Here is a 22,783-nt window from a genome sequence, read left to right on the forward strand (position 1 = left end):
GGGCAAGATAAACCATGTCCAGAGAAATCTGTTAGTTTCCCAATATTCCCCAGTAGTTTTATGCTTTTTCGCTGGGTTAATCATTGACTACCAATGATCCATGTGCTCTCTGAGGACATCAGCCTTATCTCTGGGATAATATGATACCAGGTGCAGAGTTGGGCTTCTCAGGAGGCGCTGGTGGTACAGAATCTGCCTGCCAGTGTAGGAGATGTGGGTTGGACCCCTGGGTCAGGAAGATCCCCTGGAGAAGGGCATGGCAACCCACTGCAGTATTCATGCCTGGAGAATCCCATGGACAGAGGGGCCTGGCGGGCTACATACAGTACACAGGGCTGCAAAGAGTCGCACATGATGAAGTGACTTAGCACATCAGGTGCATGGTTTCCAAATATATATGCATTGATTGGTTCAACTTGTTCAACTAGCCGCGTGAAGGCTTTTAAGTTACAAATGGTTGTTCAAGCTCCTCCAAGTGCCACAGCCTTCTCCAACTATTACTTGGGGCCCCCTGGATCAAAGATCGTCCATATGCGGGTAAGCAGAACATGCTGCCTCAAATATTGATATGTCAAATAAAAGCATTTATATAAAATTGATTAAAAACAAAAACAAACAAAAAAAACAATTTAGGGTCTGTGTCCCTGGCCAGCTCGAAGCAGTCTGAACAGAATTGCCAGCCCTTTTCCCTAGTGGCCATATTCTCCTAAATGAAAAGGGGGGAAATAAAGGATTACAGTCAGGGAGGAAGGACAGGGGTCCCCAAGTGGCAAAAGGAAATAAATTGCTAGTGGCAGACGTTTTTTTCCCCTTATCTACATGAGATTAAAAGGTTCCTTGTAATCCTGTGTTGCCATGACGACACCTGGTGCCCCCTGAACTTAACTTTTTCTCAAACCTTGAGCTAACTAATGTGTATTTGTCACAGAAATGTTTTTCTTAAGCTGTGTTAATGAAACTATTCATTTGCTTGGAAATATGCCTTTATTCAAGATTCATGTCAATTGTTTTATGGCCAGAGGTGAGTCCCCTTGTGCCATTCTATCTCAAAATGCATATTGTGGGAGAGGAGCCTGGTATAACACTCTCTGTCTGAGGCATTTCTTTTATCTGATTAGCAGCTTGCTATCAGGTATATAATGCCTTGCTAAAACTAAAACTAGCAAGGGGGCACTCTTTCTGTCCCCTTCTGAAGTCTATGTTAGAAGCTTTCTCTACCCCCATTTACACTTTAATAAAACTCTACTACAAAAAACTCTGAGTGATCCAGCCTTGTCTCTGGCTCCAGGTTGAAGTCTTCTCCTTTGAGGCCAAGGATACCAGATTCGCTCACAGCTCATGGAAGTAACCTTTCAGAATTGTATCTGTGTGTGACGGGGATCATATATTTTTATTTTTTTTTTAATTTTATTTTCTTTTTAAACTTTACATAATTGTATTAGTTTTGCCCAACATCAAAATGAATTCGCCACAGGTATACATGTGTTCCCCATCCTGAACCCTCCTCCCTCCTCCCTCCCCATACCATCCCTCTGGGTCGTCCCAGTGCACCAGCCCCAAGCATCCAGTATCGTGCATCGAACCTGGACTGGCAACTCGTTTCATACATGATATTTTACATGTTTCAATGCCATTCTCCCAAATCTTCCCACCCTCTCCCTTTCCCACAGAGTCCATAAGACTGTTCTATACATCAGTGTTTCTTTTGCTGTCTCATACACAGGGTTATTGTTACCATCTTTCTAAATTCCATATATATGCATTAGTATACTGTATTGGTGTTTTTCTTTCTGGCTTACTTCACTCTGTATAATAGGCTCCAGTTTCATCCACCTCATTAGAACTGATTCAAATGTATTCTTTTTAATGGCTGAGTAATACTCCATTGTGTATATGTACCACAGCTTTCTTATCCATTCATCTGCTGATGGACATCTAGGTTGTTTCCATGTCCTGGCTATTAGTGCTGCGATGAACATTGGGGTACACATGTCTCTTTCCCTTCTGGTTTCCTCAGTGTGTATGCCCAGCAGTTGGATTGCTGGATCATAAGGCAGTTCTATTTCCAGTTTTTTAAGGAATCTCCACACTGTTCTCCGTAGTGGCTGTACTAGTTTGCATTCCCACCAACAGTGTAAGAGAGTTCCCTTTTCTCCACACCCTCTCCAGCATTTATTACTTGTAGACTTTTGGATCGCAGCCATTCTGACTGGTGTGAAAAGTACTATCAACAATTATATGCCAATAAAATGGACCACATGGAAGAAATGGACAAATTCTTAGAAAAGTACAACTTTCCAAAACTCGACCAGAAAGAAATAGAAAATCTTAACAGACCCATCACAAGCACGGAAATTGAAAGTGTAATCAAAAATCTTCCAGCAAACAAAAGCCCAGGTCCAGACGGCTTCACAGCTGAATTCTACCAAAAATTTAGAGAAGAGCTAACACCTATCCTGCTCAAACTCTTCCAGAAAATTGCAGAGGATGGTAAACTTCCAAACTCATTCTATGAGCCCACCATCACCCTAATACCAAAACCTGACAAAGATCCCACAAAAAAAGAAAGCTACAGGCCAGTATCACTGATGAACATAGATGCAAAAATCCTTAACAAAATTCTAGCAATCAGAATCCAACAACACATTAAAAAGATCATACACCATGACCAAGTGGGCTTTATCCCAGGGATGCAAGCGTTCTTCAATATCCGCAAATCAATCAATGTAATACACCACATTAACAAATTGAAAAATAAAAACCATATGATTATCTCAATAGATGCAGAGAAAGCCTTTGACAAAATTCAACATCCCTTTATGATAAAAACTCTCCAGAAAGCAGGAATAGAACGAACATACCTCAACATAATAAAAGCTATATATGACAAACCCACAGCAAACATTATCCTCAATGGTGAAAAATTGAAAGCATTTCCTCTAAAGTCAGAAACAAGACAAGGGTGCCCACTTTCACCATTACTATTCAACATAGTTTTAGAAGTTTTGGCCACAGCAATCAGAGCAGAAAAAGAAATAAAAGGAATCCAAATTGGAAAAGAAGAAGTAAAGCTCTCACTATTTGCAGATGACATGATCCTCTACATAGAAAACCCTAAAGACTCCACCAGAAAATTACTAGAACTAATCAATGACCATATATTTTTATTTAAATTAATGAACAAAGTTTATGCCTTCAGAATGATCTGCTTTTTTATCATAATATGATAACTGCAACAAATTCTAGAGCAAAATTTTTAAAAATGCTCTTTAGTATAAATTGTTAAAATTCATCTTCCTGAGTAGTGATCACCTGGGCACTGTTGGTAGAGCCGCCGGGGGTTATGGACGGAACTGCTTTTCCCACCCTCACCCTCCAGTTCACATGCTGAAGCTTTAACCCCCAGTGGCTGTATTTGAAGATTGGGCCTTTGAAGAGGCAATTGAGGTAAAATGAAGTCATGTGAAGCCCTAATCCAATAAGATTGTTGTCTTTATTAGAAAAGAAGACACCAGATTCTCTCTCTTCCTGCCCCCTCCTCCGGAGGAATGGCCATGTGAAGACACAGTTAGAGGGCAGCTAGGATGCAAGCAGGCAGAGAGGCCTCACCAGAAACCACCTCTACCTTGATGATCTTGGACTTCCAACCCTCCAGAGTCATTATCTAATCCTGGGATTTAGATGTCTTCAGGAATCTACAATTTTAATTTTTAGAAAGAGAATGAGGGCTTCCGAGGTGGTACAGTGGTAAAGAATTCGCCTGCCAATACAGGCGACACAGGAGTCATGGGTTCGATCCCTGGGTTGGGAAGATCACCTGGAATAGGAGATGGCAACCCACTCCCAGTATTCTTGCCTGGAAAATCTCAAGGACAGAGGAGCCTGGTGGGCTACAGTCCATGAGGTTGCAAAGAATTGAACACGACTGAACAAATGAGCACATGCACTCACACAGAGAGAAAGAATACAGGTCACGTGTGTTTTGTGAGTTACTACTTCTAGCAGAGACTGGAGCACCCAGTAAATGAATGCTTCCATGTTTTAGCAGTGAAACAAAAGAATATTCACATTAAATGGGATAGAGAATGTAGTGAAAATAATTAACCTCAGATCAGTACAGGGCAAGATCACTGCTCAAATGAGTGACCAAGATCCCTGTGTGATTTCAGGGATCTAGAGGTTACGGAACTGCAGGTAAGACACAGGCAATTAGGATATATATATGGGAGGGGCTGGACACGAGGTAAGATGTGTTTCCTGGTACATGAACACACGGAGGCGTTATTCTTATTTCACAGAAGAAGAAAGTGAGACTCAGACAGGAGAAGGGACAACCCGAGGCCAGTGAGCAGAAAGCTCAGAGGGGGAACCCAAGGTCAAGTGTCAGACACTTCTTGGACATGACTTTGAATCCTCCTTAGTTTAAACTCCTGTGATTCTTCATTCCGCCACACAGGGATTTTTCCAACTAAATTTTGGTGGTGACTACGCTGCAGCTGGAGGAGAGCATGGCAACCCACTCCAATATTCTTCCCAGGAGAATCCCATGGACAGAGGGGCCTGGTGGGCTGCAGTCCATGGGGGTCGCAAAGAGTCGACAACGATTGAGCAACTAAGCACAGACCACAGCAGCACACTGCAGCATGTGCAGAAGTAGAAGCACAGCGTTGTTCACATGGAACTTATGTGTTACCTGATTTAAAAAGGGTTCAGGACCATCTACCATTGAGTAACTACTATGTGAGAGGATCCTAATCAGAGACGCTCAGAGTGGGCAGGGGAGGGGATCAACCAGCTCGAGGAGGGGTGGAGCCAGGTGTGACCCTGTGAACAACCCCGTCACCCCTCCCCTCCAGGTGGGAGGTGGCAAAGGGAGACTGGGGTTCAGTTCACTGTCCGCTGACTTTTGCAGAGCAACTGGGTAAGCAGCAGGGTGAGAGCTGAAGGAATGGTGTTTGTGGTGATGCCCCAGGGTCTGAGAGCAGGAGGAGGCTCAGGCCAAGGGAGAGGGCAGGAGGAGTTCCAGGGATGCTGGGGGACCTCCTCTTGCTGCCCCATATGGCTTTGCGGACTCTCTCTGCTGTCCCCCTCCCCATAGGCTATCCTGATCTCACTTCTGAGTCACTTGCTAGAGGGCAGTGGGAGAGGAAGTGAGCACCTAGCAAGCGGCTCCCCAAGGAGAGGGCTGGGAAAGAGGCTCTGTGGACACACTCCTGTTGGGGGAACTCCACGTGGCCCCCCTGAGGGGCTCCAGGATGCTTATCCATCCTCTTCTTGGTTCTTGATTCCTCTGTAGGTTAACTCTGCCTGGAGGAACCACCCTCAATTCTGGGTCACATGTAGGAACTGGCCAGAAAAGAGGCAGCTGCCTACCTGAGCGGTCTCCGAGGTTTTCTGAGCTCATGGTAGCAGCAGCAGGGTCTCAGATGTCTCCCTTCAGCTCCTTGTTCCTGTCAGGCTGGAAGGAGGTGTGACCTCTCCTTGGGGAGAGAAAACAGAACATGGGCTCGATCACAAGTGAGCTGTGGCTGAGGGAGCAGCGAGGGTTAAGGCCTCGGGTGGGTTCTCCTGGGACGGCCACCAGTGCCACCGGGGACTTAACCCAGCGTGGTTCTCTGTCTCCTGGGCTCTGCAGGTCACTAGTTAAGGAAAGTTACTCACCTTCCTCCAACTTCCTCCAAGTCATAGTCCTGTTGGGGTACAAGGAGAAGATAATGACAGAGGAGACAGCCATCTGTGAAGTTATAGAAGTAATAAAGCCAGAGATGGACAAATAGATAGGAAGGAATACTCTGGAAATTACATGAGGTTGGAGCAACTCTGTTACTAACTGGTAATAGGTGATGTTGACCCAGTGTCTATGACGTGCAGGCTCCTGAAACTAATCTAACTTTAGGTCAGCCCAGTTTTTCACACTGGTGCCAGAGCCTGGACTTTCTGATCCAGATCCCAGGTTTGTGATGACTATGCTCTACTCCATTTAATATATGAAAATAATTACTTGTGGATATATGTTTATTGGTAAGTGACTCTTCTCATTCTAAAACGATGTCTTGCCCCCCAGGCTCGAGTCAGCCTTGACAAAGTTCTTGGTGGTGCAACTCTGACAGCCCACGTCTTCCTTGCTTCTGCAAGAGCCTTTATCTCACAAGGGCCTGGAGTCCCGCCAGCCCCACCGCACTTCCTGTGTCCCTCCCCTGCGTGGCTGAGGACCCCGAACGGTGCCCGGTCCTCTCTGCTGTCCTTCCCTGACTACTGGACTTTAGGTTGGTTCTAATATCATATGTAAATAATAAAGAACATTCTCCTTGTATTAAACTTCACTCACATTTGAGACTGTTTCCTTAAGCTATTTCTAGAAGTAGAATTACTAAATCACAAGGCATCAATACCTAAAAAATTTTCATACCTAGAGCCACACTGTTATCCAAACAAACTGTCATAATTTATGTTCACCCTCGTAATATATGAGGGTGTCCATCCTTTCAGACTTTCCCATTCTCAGTGGTCTTTAAAAAAAAAAAAATCTTCAGGTCTTTATATATAAAAAATTTACTCTGGTTCTGCATGTGATTATCTTGTCATGGGAGAAGAGGAAAGAAAGCAGATGTTGATGACATTTAGCTACTGTTTTAAGAAAGCAAAAGAGCCTTTGTCAACTACTCCTCCTGAGACCTGACTGAAATGATAGTAAAGGTACTTACAGGTATAATAACAGCTACTGATAAGAGTGACTTGTGTTTGTGGTCATTGCTCTGCATTGGTATTGGCTCTGAAACTTTACATATGATAATTTGTATGCTATTCCATTAACATTTGATATGTGTACATTGTATCCACATCTACAGATAAGGAAGCTGAAGTACAGAAGTTATATGATTTGGCCCAGGTCAGAAGTCTTGCCCCTGGTAGACTGGATTCCACCCCACTCACTGGGCTCACCCCACTCATCATAGCCTCCCTCTCCTCCCTCTGCTGCTAATAAAAACAAGCATGGGGGCAACAGGAAACCAGAGTGTTCAACAAATGTCTGAAGACTCACTGGACGGAGAAGTGATTGATGAATAAGAGGAGTGCAGTAGAGGGAGAGAAACAGGGAGCATGTTCACAGGAGAGAAGAACGGTCTGCTGGGCAGAGCCCCAGAGGGAGCAAGATGAAAGGGAGGCCGAGGGGAGAGCAGGGGACAAGCCCACCAACCCCACATCCCATCCCATATTCACAGCAGCCTTCACCCTTCACCAGACTTTTAGAAAGTTACTTGAGAATGAGATGCAGAAAAAAATTAGATTATGTGTTTGTTTAATTATGGAAGAAGATAAAGGATACCCACGAGAGAGATAGACGTGGGATCCAGGAATCAGGAACATCAACCCCGTGGAAGGGAATCCAAGGATCCCAGCTGGGCGCACAGCAGACCTAGAGAGAAACCAGTCCAGAATGGGATAAGAACTCCAGAGTCTGTGGGGACAGGGGACTCGGTATCACATGAGGCACAGTTGGAAAGAAATGGAGGAAATGTTAAAGATAAACAGTGCAAGGGGTGAAAAGGAAGCCAATTAGAAACATCAGGAAAAACTAAAGTTCTGCCCAGAAGCACGTGCGGCTATTTGGTACAAGTTAGCTCTAAAAGAATGTATTAAAATGTCACAAACATGTAAACTCTCTTGTTTGATTTTTTTAAAAATCTAAGGTAAATTAATGTATGTCCAAGTCCTGGTTTTCCCATTTTGATTATTTTGGATGCTGTTTAAAACTGAAGTATTGTTGATATATATAATATTTAACAATTCAGTTAATCAATATAAAAATTAAAATACATTTCTAGAACTTAGGAGCTGAAGCTCTGAAGGGAAGAGTTGTTTACAAAGCTAGGAGTAAAGAAATAGTAGCTCCAGTTGAGAGTATAACAAATAAATACATAAATAAAATGTTTACAAATACAAAGCTTCCTAATAGAGGATATAAAACTAGAGCAATAATTGTATAAGCAGAAGATGGGGAAGGGTATAAGAAAAGTATAAAAATAAATTAAATCCTTATTTTTCCTAGTAATAAATAAATAAATAATGTACAAATTTTTAAATCAAGAAAATGAAAAATGCAATACCCAATACTGATTAGCTATTGTGGTTGATGACACCCCACTTTGCACCAGGCACCTTCCCAGTTGCTTGGTATGAATTCAGTTCCTTTTAGTTCTCACAATAATCCTATAAGAAAGGAAACTGAAGCTCAGAGAGGCTAAGTAATTTACTCAAAGCACACAGCTAGTGCTAGAGCCAGACTCCAAGTCCAGGTTCCTGTCTCCTGAGCACATTCTCACGCGATTCCACCTCCCAATGTAGTAATATCATTTCTGTGTGTGTCAGTCACTCTCTGTGTCTGACTCTGTGACCCCTTGGACTGTAGCCCACCTGGCTCCTCTGTCTATGGAATTCTCCAGGCAAGAATACTGGAGTGTGTTGCCATTTCCTTCTCCAAATATAATTTAAAGTCATTGATTAACTATCTAAAAAATAGCTGGATTTAGAAAAGGCAGAGGAACCAGAGATCAAATTGCCAACATCCATTGAATCATTGAAAAAGCAAGAGAGTTCCAGAAAAGCATCTACTTCTGCTTTATTCACTATGCCAAAGCCTTTGACTGTGTGGGTCACAACAAACTGGAAAATTCTTAAAAGATGGGAATACCAGACCACCTGACCTGCCTCCTGAGAAATTTATATGCAAGTCAGGAAGCAACAGTTAGAACTGGATATGGAACAACAGACTGGTTCCAAATCAGAAAAAGAGTGTGTCAAGGATATATATTGTCACCCTACTTATTTAACATATATGCCGAGTACATCAGGAGAAAGGCTAGGCTGGATGAAACACAAGCAGGAATCAAGATTGCCGGGAGAAATATAAATAACCTCAGGTATGCAGATGACACCACCCTTAGGGCAGAAAGCAAAGAAGAACTCAAGAGTCTCTTGATGAAAGTGAAAGAGGAGAGTGAAAAAGTTGGCTTAAAATTCAACATTCAGAAAACTAAGATCATGGCATCTGGTCTCATCACTTCATGGCAAATAGATGGGCAAGCAATGGAAACAGTGACAGACTTTATTTTGGGGGGCTCCAAAATCACTGTAGATGGTGACTGCAGACATGAAATTAAAAGAAACTTGCTCCTTGGAAGAAAAGTTATGACCAACCTAGACAGCATATTTAAAAGCAGAGACATTGCTAACAAAGGTCCGTCTAGGCAAAGGTATTATTTTTCCAGTAGTCATGTAGGGATGTGAGAGTTGGACTATAAAGAAAGCTGAGCACTGAAGAATTGATGCTTTTGAACTGTGGTGTTGGAGAAGACTCTTGAGAGTCCCTTGGACTGCAAGGAGATCCAATCAGCCCATCCTAAAGGAAGTCAATCCTGAATATTCATTGGAAGGACTGATGTTGAAGCTGAAACTCCAGTACTTTGAACACCTGATATGAAGAGCTGACTCATTTGAAAAGACCCTGATGCTGGGAAAGATTGAAGGCAGGAGGAGAAGGGGACGACAGAGGAGGAGATGGTTGGATGGCATTACCAACTCAATGGACGTGAGTTTGAGTAAACTCTGGGAGTTGGTGATGGACAGTGAGACCTGGAGTGCTGCAGTCCATGGGGTCGCAAAGACTTGGACATGACTGAGCAACCAAACTGAACTGAAAGAAATAGCTTTTCCTTGGGAAGGAATGAGTAGAACCCTCTGTACAAATTGATTTTTTTTAACCATATGCACTTAGGATTTTTGACTGTTTTAACTCTAAGACAGCTACTGGTGAAGTTGCTCAGTCGTGTCCGACTCTCTGGGATGCCATGGACTGTAACCTACCAGGTTCCTCCATCCATGGAATTTTTCAGGCAAGAGTACTGGACTGGGTTGCCATTTCCTTCTGCAGGGGATCTTCCCGACCCAGGGATTGAACCCAGGTCTCCCACATTACAGGCAGACGCTTTCCTGTCTGAGCTACCAGGGAAGCCCTAAGACAACAAAAGTCACTTTATAGTATTCAGTAACCCACAAGAACGGGGTGGTTTCTAGCGCCACCACCTTAAAGATGACGGAAGCAGTTGAATTATGTGCCAACAAGAAATAAGTGTGAGTCTTGCTGTGACAGCTGTCAGTGTAGGAGGCATGTTCGTGTTGATGAAACCAAGTTCTCTAGAAAAGTAGGCATGAAGACAGGGTTAAACCAGAATAATGAGAGTGAACTCTGACCTTAAACAGATATTGTCCAGCAGCATCTGGACACCCAATGTACCCAGTAGCCCACCCACATGTATACCCATGGGCTTCTGTCCACTCAAAGGATGCAAGATAACTTGCAGGGGAGGCATTCACAGGCCAGCATCTCTGCTCCTGCAAAGGCAAGGATGCTCTTGAAGATGTTCAGAGAAGTGGTCAGAAGGGGCACCCACATATAACAACAACAATAATAAAAGGTAATGTTACTATAAATATATTTCACTGGACTTTGTTGAGTCTGTGAAAGGCCATGAGTTCATAATAATAATCAAATGAGAGGACTTTAGATAAAGTGTGGCCTAAAAGGGAGACATAAAGTTTAAAAACTGCACTAGTGGTAATGCAGGAGATGAAAAACGCAAGAGATGTGGGTTCAGTCCCCGAGTCAGGAAGATCCCCCGGAGAAGGAAATGGCAACCCACTCAAGTATTCTTGCCTAGGAAATCCCATGGAGAGGAGCCTGGTGGGCTACAGTTCATGGGGCTACAAAGAGTTGGACAGGACTGAGCTGGTATCTTTCCTTTCTTTTCACGGTGTAAAGAAGAGTAAGTATAATAGGAAATATTTTGTTATGAAATAAATTTAATAAGAAGAGCAGTCTTGAAGTCAGTGGGGATATTCCTTTCTGTTTATTTACACGAATGTTTATAAAGGATTGAGAAAGAAAGAAGCCCTGACATCCCAAAGCTGGCCTGGTATCACAACAGGGTGATGTTCTTTTCCTCTTGGATGTAAAGGCTCTCACAGAACTCCAACCTCACACAGGGTCACCCTGAGAGCAGGAGCGAAGGAGACAGCAAACACACATCACTGTGTCCCCACCAAGAAAACACCCCCTCCCTTGGTTGAAAAGCAAGACTGCTCCTTCTTACCAATTGCACCTTTATCCTCACTCTGGTCCCCAACTCCACAGATGGAGTTACTGAGACTCACACTGGTAGAACTGACCCCAGTTCTTGGCAGCACCTAACCTAGAGTTGCCCCATGTCGTTAGAGCCTCCCCCAAATCCCCTCCCCTAAGCTCCATCCTAAAATCTTTCTATCACTTCCTGTCTGTGATGCCTGGGGTTGTCCCTCAGGAAGAGTAACCATCAGCTTGTCCACTAGCGAGTGTGCCTGGTGGCAGAGGCTAGAGGCACTGACTTTGTGGATGGGAGAGTATTCACACAGGCAGACCTGCCTCCAAGCAGGTGGGACAGGAGAGCTGGCTGCTCCCCAGCCTCCTTCTCTGCCTCGAAGCTGCAGAACCCAAGGAGCCAGCCAATTGAAATCATGAAACATGAGAAGGAAAATTCAAGCCAGAAAGAAGAGGGCTCCAGCAGAAGGGCCAGCTCCTGGATGATGCCAAAGAATTGTAAATGCATCATGACCCTTGACTTATCCTTCTGTCCTTCCTTCCCATTCTTGTCCTGGTCCTGACCCTTGCCTTGGGCCTCAGCTGGGTGTGAATGTTGGATGGTGCTCCCTTCTGCTGGATTTCTATTGCGAGTGTCTTCCTCTGTTAGCCTCCAGGTCGCTTCCTGGAAAGGCTGTTTCTGGGAAAAGGGAGGACTGTCGGGAAGTCTGTCCCCGCCCAACTGCATGGCCAAGACACAGACCTCACCTGCCTCACCAGGTGAAATGTTACCTGTAATTAGAGTTTCCACTCCAAAGCCTCCTCCCCCTGCTGTCTCCCCCAGTTCCTGTCCAGGCCCCCCTGGAATCTTGCACTTTCCTGGCTGTGGGTCTATTTGTGTAGTTTCTGCAGCTCCCAGCACTGGGCAGGTGCCCTGTCTCTTCTATGCTGCTCCCCCTGTTCCAGGGCTCCCTCCACCCTCCCAGGCACAGCCTGGCTAGAATACGAGGTGTGGGACCCATTACTGGGACATGAAGCAACCAGCTTCATGAAAACACAGCACTACACCTCTTTTACCTGCGTGGAGTGCTTCCATTTGTTTTCCTTGTCTGTCTTGATAAAAGTTCTTTCTGATAGACAGTGTCATCACATTTCTGAGCATTTCCATTTATGGGCATCCTGCACTTTCCAGAAGATTACCCTCTGCCAGTAAACTGTGATGTGAGACCTACATCATCTATTCTCTACACCATCTCATTTTAGGCAAGTTTTGCTGAACACAGACACATCTGCCTCCACATCCAGGCTCTGCCCCTGCATAACCTGTGCCTTGAGCCATGACCTCACCTCCCTAAGCTTCCATTTCCCTTCTGTAAAGTAGTGTCAGTCATCCTTTTCTCAGACAGTCATCCTTAGAATGGGGAGATGGCAGGACTCCTATCCCCACTACTTACCCAGGAATCTTCCTCTGGCCGAGTGTGAACAAGATCCAGTTATTCTCAGCTCTGCAAATGCAGCCGTCTTCTGTGCATCTATGCAGTGACCACACACTTTCAGGGCCCAGATATACCCAGAGAATCAAAAGGGAAAGTGAAAAATTCTTTTCTGGATTGCTCAAGTTAACAACACCCTGCCCACCCTGGCCCCACCCTGGACTATTCTCACCCTTCTGCTGACCCCTTAGAAAAACAACCCCAGCCCTGACATTTCATGACCATCTTGACACAGTCCTCCCTGAGTCGGCTCCTTGAAGGAGAACTGACAACACCACATTGTGAGTCCCTTGGCGACCCACTCCCCAACCCCATGGCCATCTTCCCACCCGCTCATTCCTCTCCATCCCCACACAGTTGTTAGCCTGCCTGCCTTATTCACCTTTGTTCCACCAGCACATGGTCATACTGTTGCTGCAGAGGGCTATGCCCCCATGTGGCTACTAGAATTTGCTCATGCAGATCCAACTGCCAGGGACACCTGCTGTAACAAATCTGGAAAAATCATACTCACCCTGTAGAGCCAAAATCTCCCATCACCTCCTCTGAGAAGCCCTCCAGGGCCTCCCCTACAGAGTCCACTGTCCCCTGCTATGCTCCCATGGTACCTGGGAAAGTGGCCTAAGGCTACCCCTCAGCCACTCTGTCCATACTCACCCTCACCCTTTGATCAAGTCCCTCTGGACTTGGCCCTGCTGACAGGGACAGAACTAGTGCCTTCACATCCCAGCAACTCGCCTGAGGAGGCCCAGCCTTGGTGGTTAAGGCCATTTGGATGGATGTCAAGTTTGTGGGAAGGGCTGAGAGCACACTGCTCTTTACTCCCTTGGATTATTTCTACTTGACACAGTTCTCTTTTCTTCAAATGGAGCACTTTTATAGGAAGGCTAGTTACCTGGCAATTCAGAAAACCAGTCTGAATTTCTGTTTGTTTCCTGAGCAAAGCGCCTCGGTGTGTCAAGGACTGGGCATGCACAGACTCTGTGCAGGCACCATCTGCACCGTTCCTGTCCAGATTCTCACACCAGCTCTAGGGAGCTTCAGCTCCATTTTTCATATTAAGAAACAGAAGAACAGGACCCGCATCCTGAGAGTCATGCAGCTGGGCTGCTGGTGGACTTCTCTTTTTTGCCCCAAGCAGTAGGGGCAGCTATGCGCTTGGACCCCTCATAGAGACCCACCTGCCCAACATCAGGGCTGCTTCATCCCAGAAAACGGTCCTACTCATTATGGTCACTTCCTCTCAGCTTTTGAGGGAGGGCCAGAGGAGTGATGGGTGGTATCCCATGAGGACCACACACTAGAGTTTGGTCTTACAATCACCCTGGAAATTAGGTCAGGAATCTGATCTGATTTTGCCGATAAGGCAACCAAAGGGAGGGGCGAGGTAGGGGCTTTCTTTCCACAGCTCACAGTAGGTGCCACAACTCAAAACAAGGTTGTCATTTGCCTACTGTAAACTCTACTCCTTGTTTAAAGTTACTTTTTGTTTTCAATTATTTTTTTCCCAGAAAACTCCCTCCTAATGATTCTTCTCTCTTCAATTAGCATGAGCTTATCTGGACATTCAAGCAAAATCACCATGAGATGCAGAACTCAGCTAATCCATATGTGTGGAAACCATGGTTTATTGCTTTTGATTGCTCTTTACCCCTCCCTTAAGTTAGATATTCTGACTGACACGGCAGCATTAGTTAGATGCTGTTCTGCACACAGAACAAACCCCCTTATCTTCAAAGTCCTTTCTTTATGACTCTAATGTGATTACCTCTGGACCTCCAGGAGGAGGCTTCCTTAATCCTAGAATTCTGGTCTCTTCCTTGCCTTACTATTCTTAGTTAAAGATTACAAGGTATGTTATCAATAAATATGCACTTAGCATTATCTCAGAGAGTGTCTGTTCTGGGAGAAACTCTCATAATCCCATGTGTTAGTGAGAATTATTCAGTGTGCCTTCGCCACAATTGGCAGCTGAACAGAGACCACCTGATGATTTGCTTCGAACCTGTTCCTCAAGCCCAAGCAAGGGAAAAGGACATCTGCTGATCCAGGCAGCAGCTACGGCCTCTAAGGCTAGCAATGGAACGAAGTCTTCCTGACGTGCAGTACTTTTGCTTTTGCTTTCTGCTATGAGTAATTCTCTTTCTTTTCAAAAGCTTGCACATAAATGTCAGCTTTCCTTTCTGCTTGCTGCCGCTGGTTGTAAGGTTTCTGTTTTAGACTTAACGAAACTTCTTATGTTGTTTCTAAGTTTTCTAACGAAACTTCTTCTCGGTGTCCTTCGTATCCACAAGAAGGTTCTTTGAAAGTGTCTGATTGGGAACTAGCAGGTCATTGGTTGAGAAATGGTGTAGGTGTTGCAAATGTACAGCATTGAAATACTTGGAATTTTGTCATATTGGGTTTCTGCTATAGAACAGTGAGAAACTCCTTGGGCTGATATTATTCCTCTGCCAGAAGCACCTCCACCATCTCCTTTTATTATGTATAAAACCAGTTGTATAGAATCAACAAAGACTACTTTATCAGCTCAGGAATCCACTCAAGGACTTGCTCAATCACTTGCTAATGTTTCTCAGGGTCCTATGGTAGAAAACATGGTCAGAGAAGGTTTAGAGAAGGAAGGAACTGTAGATGCCTTCCCTGTCTTTTCACAGCAGGACAATGGCATCTCTAGTTCATTTACTAGAGGGAGTGTAGAAAGTATAGGTGGTGGATAACAAATGACACCCTGGGATCGGAAGACACTTGTAAGATGGTTTACCTACTGCTCAATACTCCTTAGGGTTTCAAGGATATAGAGATTATTGTACTATGCTTGCTTTAAACAACCTTCAAAATGGCATCTCTGTTAATATAAATATGCTTACGGGAGAAGGACAATACATAACTGCAGCTGCTCAAACCACAATGGACGCTCAGGCTTTTACACAAGCCTCCAAAGCTGCTCATAAAGCTGGTCTTTGTTTACCCCCATCTTACAGTCCCACAGGAATCCTTTTCTACTATAAGACAAGGAGCAAATGAACCTTACATGAGCTTTGTAGACAAATTACAAAATGCTCAGTCAGTTCAGTGCAGTCGCTTTCATGTCCGACTCTGTGACCCCATAGACTACAGCACACCAGGCTTCCCTGTTCATCACCAATTCCCGGAGCTTGCTCAAACTCATGTCCATCGAGCTGGTGATGCCATTCAACCGTCTCATCCTCTGTCGTCCCTGTCTCCTCCTGCCTTCAATCTTTCCTTGCATGAGGATCTTTTCTGAGGAGTCAGGTGTTTGCATCAAAATGCTATGGACTGACAAATTAAAAATTGGAGGCTTGGGAGATATTAACACTGCAATTAACCCATTTGAATGCAGAGTTCCAAAGAATAACAAGGAGAAATAAGAAAGCCTTCCTCAGTGATCAATGAAAAGAAAAAGAGGAAAACAACAGAATGGGAAACACTAGAGATCTATTCAAGAAAATTAGAGATACCAAGGGAACAGTACATGCAAAGATGGGCTCAATAAGGACAGAAATGGTATGGACCTAACAGAAGCAGAAGATATTAAGAAGAGGTGGCAAGAATACACAGAAGAACTAAACAAAAAATATCTTCATGACCCAGATAATCACGATGGTGTGATCATTCGCCTAGAGCCAGACATCCTGGAATGTGAAGTCAAGAGGGCCTTAGGAAACATCACTATGAACAAAGCTAGTAGAGGTGATGGAATTCCAGTTAAGCTATTTCAAACCCTAAAAGATGATGCTGTGAAAGTGCTGCACTCAATATGTCAGCAAATTTGGAAAACTCAGCAGTGGCCACAGGACTGAGAAAGGTCAGTTTTCATTTCAATCCCAAAGAAAGGCAATGCCAAAGAATGCTCAAACTACCACACAATTGCACTCATCTCACACGCTAGTAAAGTAATGCTCAAAATTCTCCAAGCCAGGCTTCAACGGTACGTAAAACATGAACTTTCAGATGTTCAAGCTGGTGTTAGAAGAGGCAGAGGAACCAGAAATCAAATTGCCAATATCTGTTGGATTATTGAAAAAACAAGAGAGTTCCAGAAAAATATCTATTTCTGCATTATTGATTATGCCAAAGCCTTTGACTGTGGATCACCACAAACTGTGGAAAATTCTTAAAGAGATGGGAATACCAGATCACCTGACCTGCCTCTTGAGAAATTTGTATGTAAGTTAGGAAGCAACAGTTGGAACTGGACATGGAACAACAGACTGGTTCCAAATAGGGAAAGGAGTGTGTCAAGGCTGTATATTGTCACCCTGCTTATTTAACGTATATGCAGAGTACATCAGGAGAAACTCTGGGCTGGATGAAGCACAAGCTGAAATCAAGATTTCCAGAAGAAATATGAATAACCTCAGGTTTGCAGATGACACCACCGTTATGGCAGAAAGTGAAGAGGAACTAAAGAGCCTCTTGATGAAAGCGAAAGAGAAGAGTGGAAAAGCTGGGTTAAAACTCAACATTCAGAAAACTAAGATCATGGCATCCAGTCCCATCACTTCATTGGAAATAAATGGGGAAACAGTGGAAACAGTGACAGACTTTATTTTTCTGGGCTCCAAAATCACTGTAGATGGTGACTGCAGCCATGAAATTAAAAGAAACTTGCTCCTTGGAAGAAAAGTTATCACCAACCCAGACAGCATAGTAAAAAGCAGAGACATTACTTTGCCAACAAAGTTCCATCTAGTCAAGGCTATGGTTTTTCCAGTGGTCCTGTAGGGATGTGAGAGTTGGAGTATAAAGAAAGCTGAGTGTTGAAGAATTGATGCTTTTGAACTGTGGTGTTGGAGAAGACTCTTGAGAGTCCCTTGGACTGCAAGAAGATCCTACCAGTCCATCCTAAAGGAGATCAGTCTGAATATTCATTGGAAGGACTGATGTTGAAGCTGAAACTCCAATATTTTGGCCACCTGATTCAAATAACTGACTCATTGGAAAAGACCCTCATACTGGGAAAGATTGAAGATGGGAGGAGAAGGGGATAACAGGGGATGAGATGATTGGATGGCATCACCGACTCAACAGACGAGTTTCAGTAAACTCCGGGAGTTGGTGATGGACAGGGAGGCCTGGCGTGCTGCAGTCCATGGGGTCACAAAGAGTCTGACACATCTGAGAAACTGAACTGATCTGAACTGAACTGAATGGGATATTAAACATCACAAGTATTCCTCACAACCCTACTGGACAAGCCATTATAGAACGTGCAAATGGGCTACTGAAATAATTTTTAAATAAACAGAAAAGGAAATTATTAACCCCTCCCAGGGAATGATTGTATATTGCCCTATTCACTCTTAATCACTAGTCAACTTCCCAAAAATTCTTCACAATCAGCTGCTGCTAGACATTTTTCTCCTCCACATTCACAAGAATACCCTCTGGTACTTTTTAAACAACCGCCCTCCCCTATTTGTCAAGGACCTGATAAATTACTAACATGGGGAAGGGCATATGCTGCCATTCTGTCTTCCTCAGGTCCACTTTGGATCCTTGCCTGTTATGTGAAACCTTATCATGAGGCACCAAGGATTTCAAGATCCATTACCAGAATTTCATCTGTTGATCACCCAAAAGACTCCTCCTAGGTCGTCTCCTCCGAAAAGATAGAGAAATAACCATCCACGAGCCACTGACATTACATGAAGAGCTGAAATAGCTCGTTAATACTGGCACACCTGTTACCCCTGAACATCCATAATAACTGTAACCACAGCAGCTGTTACTGCAGCAACTGCTGCCGCTGCCCTTTCTATATCCTTAAAAGCTGCCAACCAAGTACAGACTTTTATGACTAATATAACTTCTGACTTTACTGAACAAGTAGAAACTGATCTAATGATTTTACCTCAACTTGCAGCTTTGGACACCACAGTTTTATGGCTCTGTAAACATCAGCGTGCTCTTTGGACTCAATCACAATTAGCCTGTGACAGTATGTTTTCTCACGTGTGTGTAACACCTTATTTTCTCATAATTATTCTGAAACCTGGAATGATTTGCATCAACAACTAGATCCAAAATCAGACGATATACTCAATGACTCTGCCCTACACTTACAACACTTCCTTTGTCAGCAGATTCAATCCCTTCAACAATACTGTTCAGATGTTACTATTCAAACCCTCCTAGATAAAGCCACATGGCTCAACGCAAAGAACTGGTTCTCATCCCTAAATCTAAAATCTTGGGGTTTTTTCCTTTCATCTTATTCATAATATTGCTTTGTGTTTTATTTCTAGTCAGAACATCAATTGTTTCGTTTTCTTGACTCTCCTGCACTGAGGTGATGCTAACACTATTCCTCCCACAAGATTAAAGAAACATTCATTAAAGAAAATAAGAAGAGGGGAATTGTGGGAACCATGTTTTACTGCTTTCTCAGAAATGTCTCCTGAATTAAGAGTGAATCTTACTCATTCTCTCTTCTTTGCTTGCTCTTTTCCCCTCCCATAAGTTAGACATTCTGACTGACATGTCAGCATTAGTTAGATGCTGTTCTGCACACAGAACAAACCCCTTATCTTCAAAGTCCTTTCTTTATGACTCTAATGTGATTAGAGTCATAAAGAAACCAGAGATCAAATTGCCAACATCTGTTGGGTCATCGAAAAAGCAAGAGAGTTCCAGAAAAACTTCTGCTTTATTGACTATGCCAAAGCCTTGACTGTGTGGATCACAACAAACTGTGTAAAATTCTTCAAGAGATGGGAATACCAGACCACTTGACCTGCCTCCTGAGAAATCTGTATGCAGGTCAAGAAGCAACAGTTCGAACCAGATATGAAACAATTTACTGGTTCCGAATTGGGAAAGGAGTGTCAGTGTATATTATCACCCTGCTAACTTAACATATATGCAGAGTACATCATGCAAAATGCCCGGCTGGATGAAGCACAAGCTGGAATTAAGATTGCTGGGAGAAATATCAATAACCTCAGATATGCAGATGACCCCACCCTTATGGCAGAAAGTGAAGAGGAACTAAAAAGCCTCTTGATGAAAGTGAAAAAGGACAGTGCAAAAGTTGGCTTAAAACTCAACATTCAGAAAACTAAGATCATGGCATCTGGTCCCATCACTTCATTGCAAATAGATGTAAACAATGGAAACAGTGACAGACTGTTGGAGAAGGCTCTTGAGAGTCCCTTGGACTGCAAGGAGATCCAGCTAGTGAATCCTAAAGGAAATCAGTCCTGAATTTGGCCACCTGATGTGAATAAGTGACTCATTTGAAAAGACCATGATGCTAGGAAAGATTGAAGGTGGGAGAATAAGGGGACAAAAGAGAATGAGATGGTTAGATGGCATCACTGACTTGATGGAGATGAGTTTCAGCAAGCTCCAGGAGTTGGTGATGGACAGGGAAGCCTGGCATGCTCCAGTCCATGTGGTCACAAAAAATCAGACACGACTGAGCAACTGAACTGAACTGAATGTGATTACCTCTGGACCTCCAGGAGAAGGCTTCCTTAGTCCTAGAATTCTGGTCTCTGCCTTGCCTTACTGCTCTTAGTTAAAGACTGCAAGATAAGTTATCAATAAATATGCACTCAACATTTTCTCAGAGAGTGTCTCTTCTGCGAGCTCTCCCTTTGCTGTCTCTGATAATTCTATGTGTTTGTGAGAATTATTCAGTGTGAAATCACTACATGTATCAGCAATCATGCCAAGTACTTTGCAAGCATGATCTCTGTTTCCTCAGAATAAAAGTAAACAGATGAGGAAACTAAGGCAGAGGGTAGCTCAATAACTTGTCCAAGGTCACATGACCTGCCCCTTCCTTGTAGGTTTCATCTTTTCTCAATCAGAGGACATTCTCTGCCAGCAAATGCCATGGAAGAAACACTCCTCGTGGAATCTTCAGGAGGAACATTTCAGATCAATTGGGCTAGTACCTGCCTGAGGCAGTCACATTTGGTAAGGAAGTGCTTTTATATGAGAGTGCTGGGCAGGCGCCCTAACATAGCACGGGAAGCGGGGATTCCAGTGGCGGGGAGAGGTTCCTGCCTAAACCAACACATCCCGGGTAGAGGGGGCAGCACCGCAACAGGTAGTGCCCACTGTGCGGCAGGCACTAGCCCAGGCCATGGACACACATATTTGACCCTCATAAAAATATAGGGAAATATTCTTCTCATTTTACAGGTGAGGGCAGGTAAGGTGCTCCAGGTCACACAGGTGAGAGACGGCAAAGGACAGATTGGGGTTCAGTTCAAGGTCTGCTGACCCTCACAGAGTGGCTGGGCTGGAGGCAAGGCAAGAGCTGAAGGAAAGAGCTTCTGTGGTGACACTCCAGGGTGTGGGAGCAGGAGGAGATTTGGACCAAAGGGAGAGGGCAGGAGAAGCCCTATCTGGCCTTGAGGACTCCCTCTGCTGTCCTCTCTCCCTGTGAGCTGTCCTGGCCTCACTTATGAGTCCCCTGTTGGGTGGTGGGAGGAAGTGAGCACCTTGGACTTGTCTCCCTGAGTAGATAGCCCAGAAGGAGGCCTTGGAGACAGACCCCTGGTTGCGGGACTTCCTCGACCCCTGCGGGCGGCTGGAGGTTGCTTATTTATCCCCTTGGTTCTTGATTCTTCTCTGGGTCAATTCAGCCAGATGGCACCACTTCAACTCCAGGTCACAAGTAGGAACCAGCCAGAGAAGAGACAGCTGATTACCTGAGCAGCCCCCCAGGTCTTCTGAGCCCATGGTGGCAGAAGTCTCAGAGATCTCCTTTCAGCTCCTTGTTTGCATAGGGCTATCCTATCTTTGTGCCTTTTCATACTGTTCATGGGGTTCTCAAGGCAAGAATACTGAAGTGTTTTGCCATTTCCTTCTCCAGTGGACCACATTTTGTCAGAACTCTCCAGCCTCTTCCATAAGCCTCTTATCCTTCTCCATCAGAGGGCAGACAAACTGAAAACCACAATTACAGAAAACCAACCAATCTGATCACATGGACCACAGCCTTGTCTAACTCAATGAAACTATGAGCCATGCTGTGTAGCGCCACCCAAGACAGAGGGGCAAGCCACCTAGTGATGGATTTACTGGAAAAAGTTTCAGCACTCAGCTGGTTTGTGTCCTAGCTGGACTGCACCCCATACTCTTCCTAGAATGTTGAGACCAACAGCAGAGATGCCATCTCTGCAGCAGTCAAACCCCTCAGGCTTTTATTCCACTCCTGCTCTTTCTCAGATTTCCTGGCTTCCTAAGTCAGCTGTTGCTTTTCCGCCAAAATTTTCATTTGGAAAAATGAACCCAGGATCACACATTGTGTTTAGTTGTTGCATTCCTCTTAAGCCAGCTTTTGATACCTGAATTGATCCTTTTGCTTTGGCTTTCCCACCCAGACCCCTATGTCTTGGATTATGGAGTCTCCGCTGCAATTGTCTGAGATAATCCTGCTTGGGTAGGAAAACCAGGAACCATTGCATAAGGAAGTCTAATCATAGGGGTAGAGTAAGGCTAGGAGAGGGGTGAAGTAAGTGGCACCATCAGTCTTTTGGGAGGGGTGGTGCTGAAGAGGGTTTGTCTCTAAAGGAGCACTACCCACCTTCCAAACCCAGGAGGCCTTCAAGCTGAACCACCTGATGAACTTGGCAGGGGGTAGAGGAGAGAGTAAGGCTGAGACACAGCTTTACTTTTCGTTTTATATATTTTTGAATTTTGTAACATGGACTTTTATGACTTGGTCAAAAACAGATATTGAAATAGACCTAACCAGGGCCACTCAGTCAGATTAGATCAGTCGCTCAGTCGTGTCCGATTCTTTGCGACCCCATGAATCGCAGCACTCCAGGCCTCCCTGTCCATCACCAACTCCCGGAGTTCACTCAGACTCACGTCCATCGAGTCGGTGATGCCATCCAGCCATCTCATCCTCTGTCGTCCCCTTCTCCTCTTGCCCCCAATCCCTCCCAGCATCAGGGTCTTTTCCAATGAGTCAACTCTTCGCATGAGGTGGCCAAAGTACTGGAGTTTCAGCTTTAGCATCATTCTTTCCAAAGAAATCCAGGGCTGATCTCCTTCAGAATGGACTGGTTGGATCTCCTTGCAGTCCCAGGGACTCTCAAGAGTCTTTGAACCACAGTTCAAAAGCATCAGTTCTTCGGCGCTCAGCCTTCTTCACAGTCCAACTCTCACATCCATACATGACCACAGG

This window comes from Bubalus bubalis, chromosome 4 (genome assembly GCF_019923935.1).
Source record: "Bubalus bubalis isolate 160015118507 breed Murrah chromosome 4, NDDB_SH_1, whole genome shotgun sequence".
Taxonomy (NCBI): domain Eukaryota; kingdom Metazoa; phylum Chordata; class Mammalia; order Artiodactyla; family Bovidae; genus Bubalus; species Bubalus bubalis.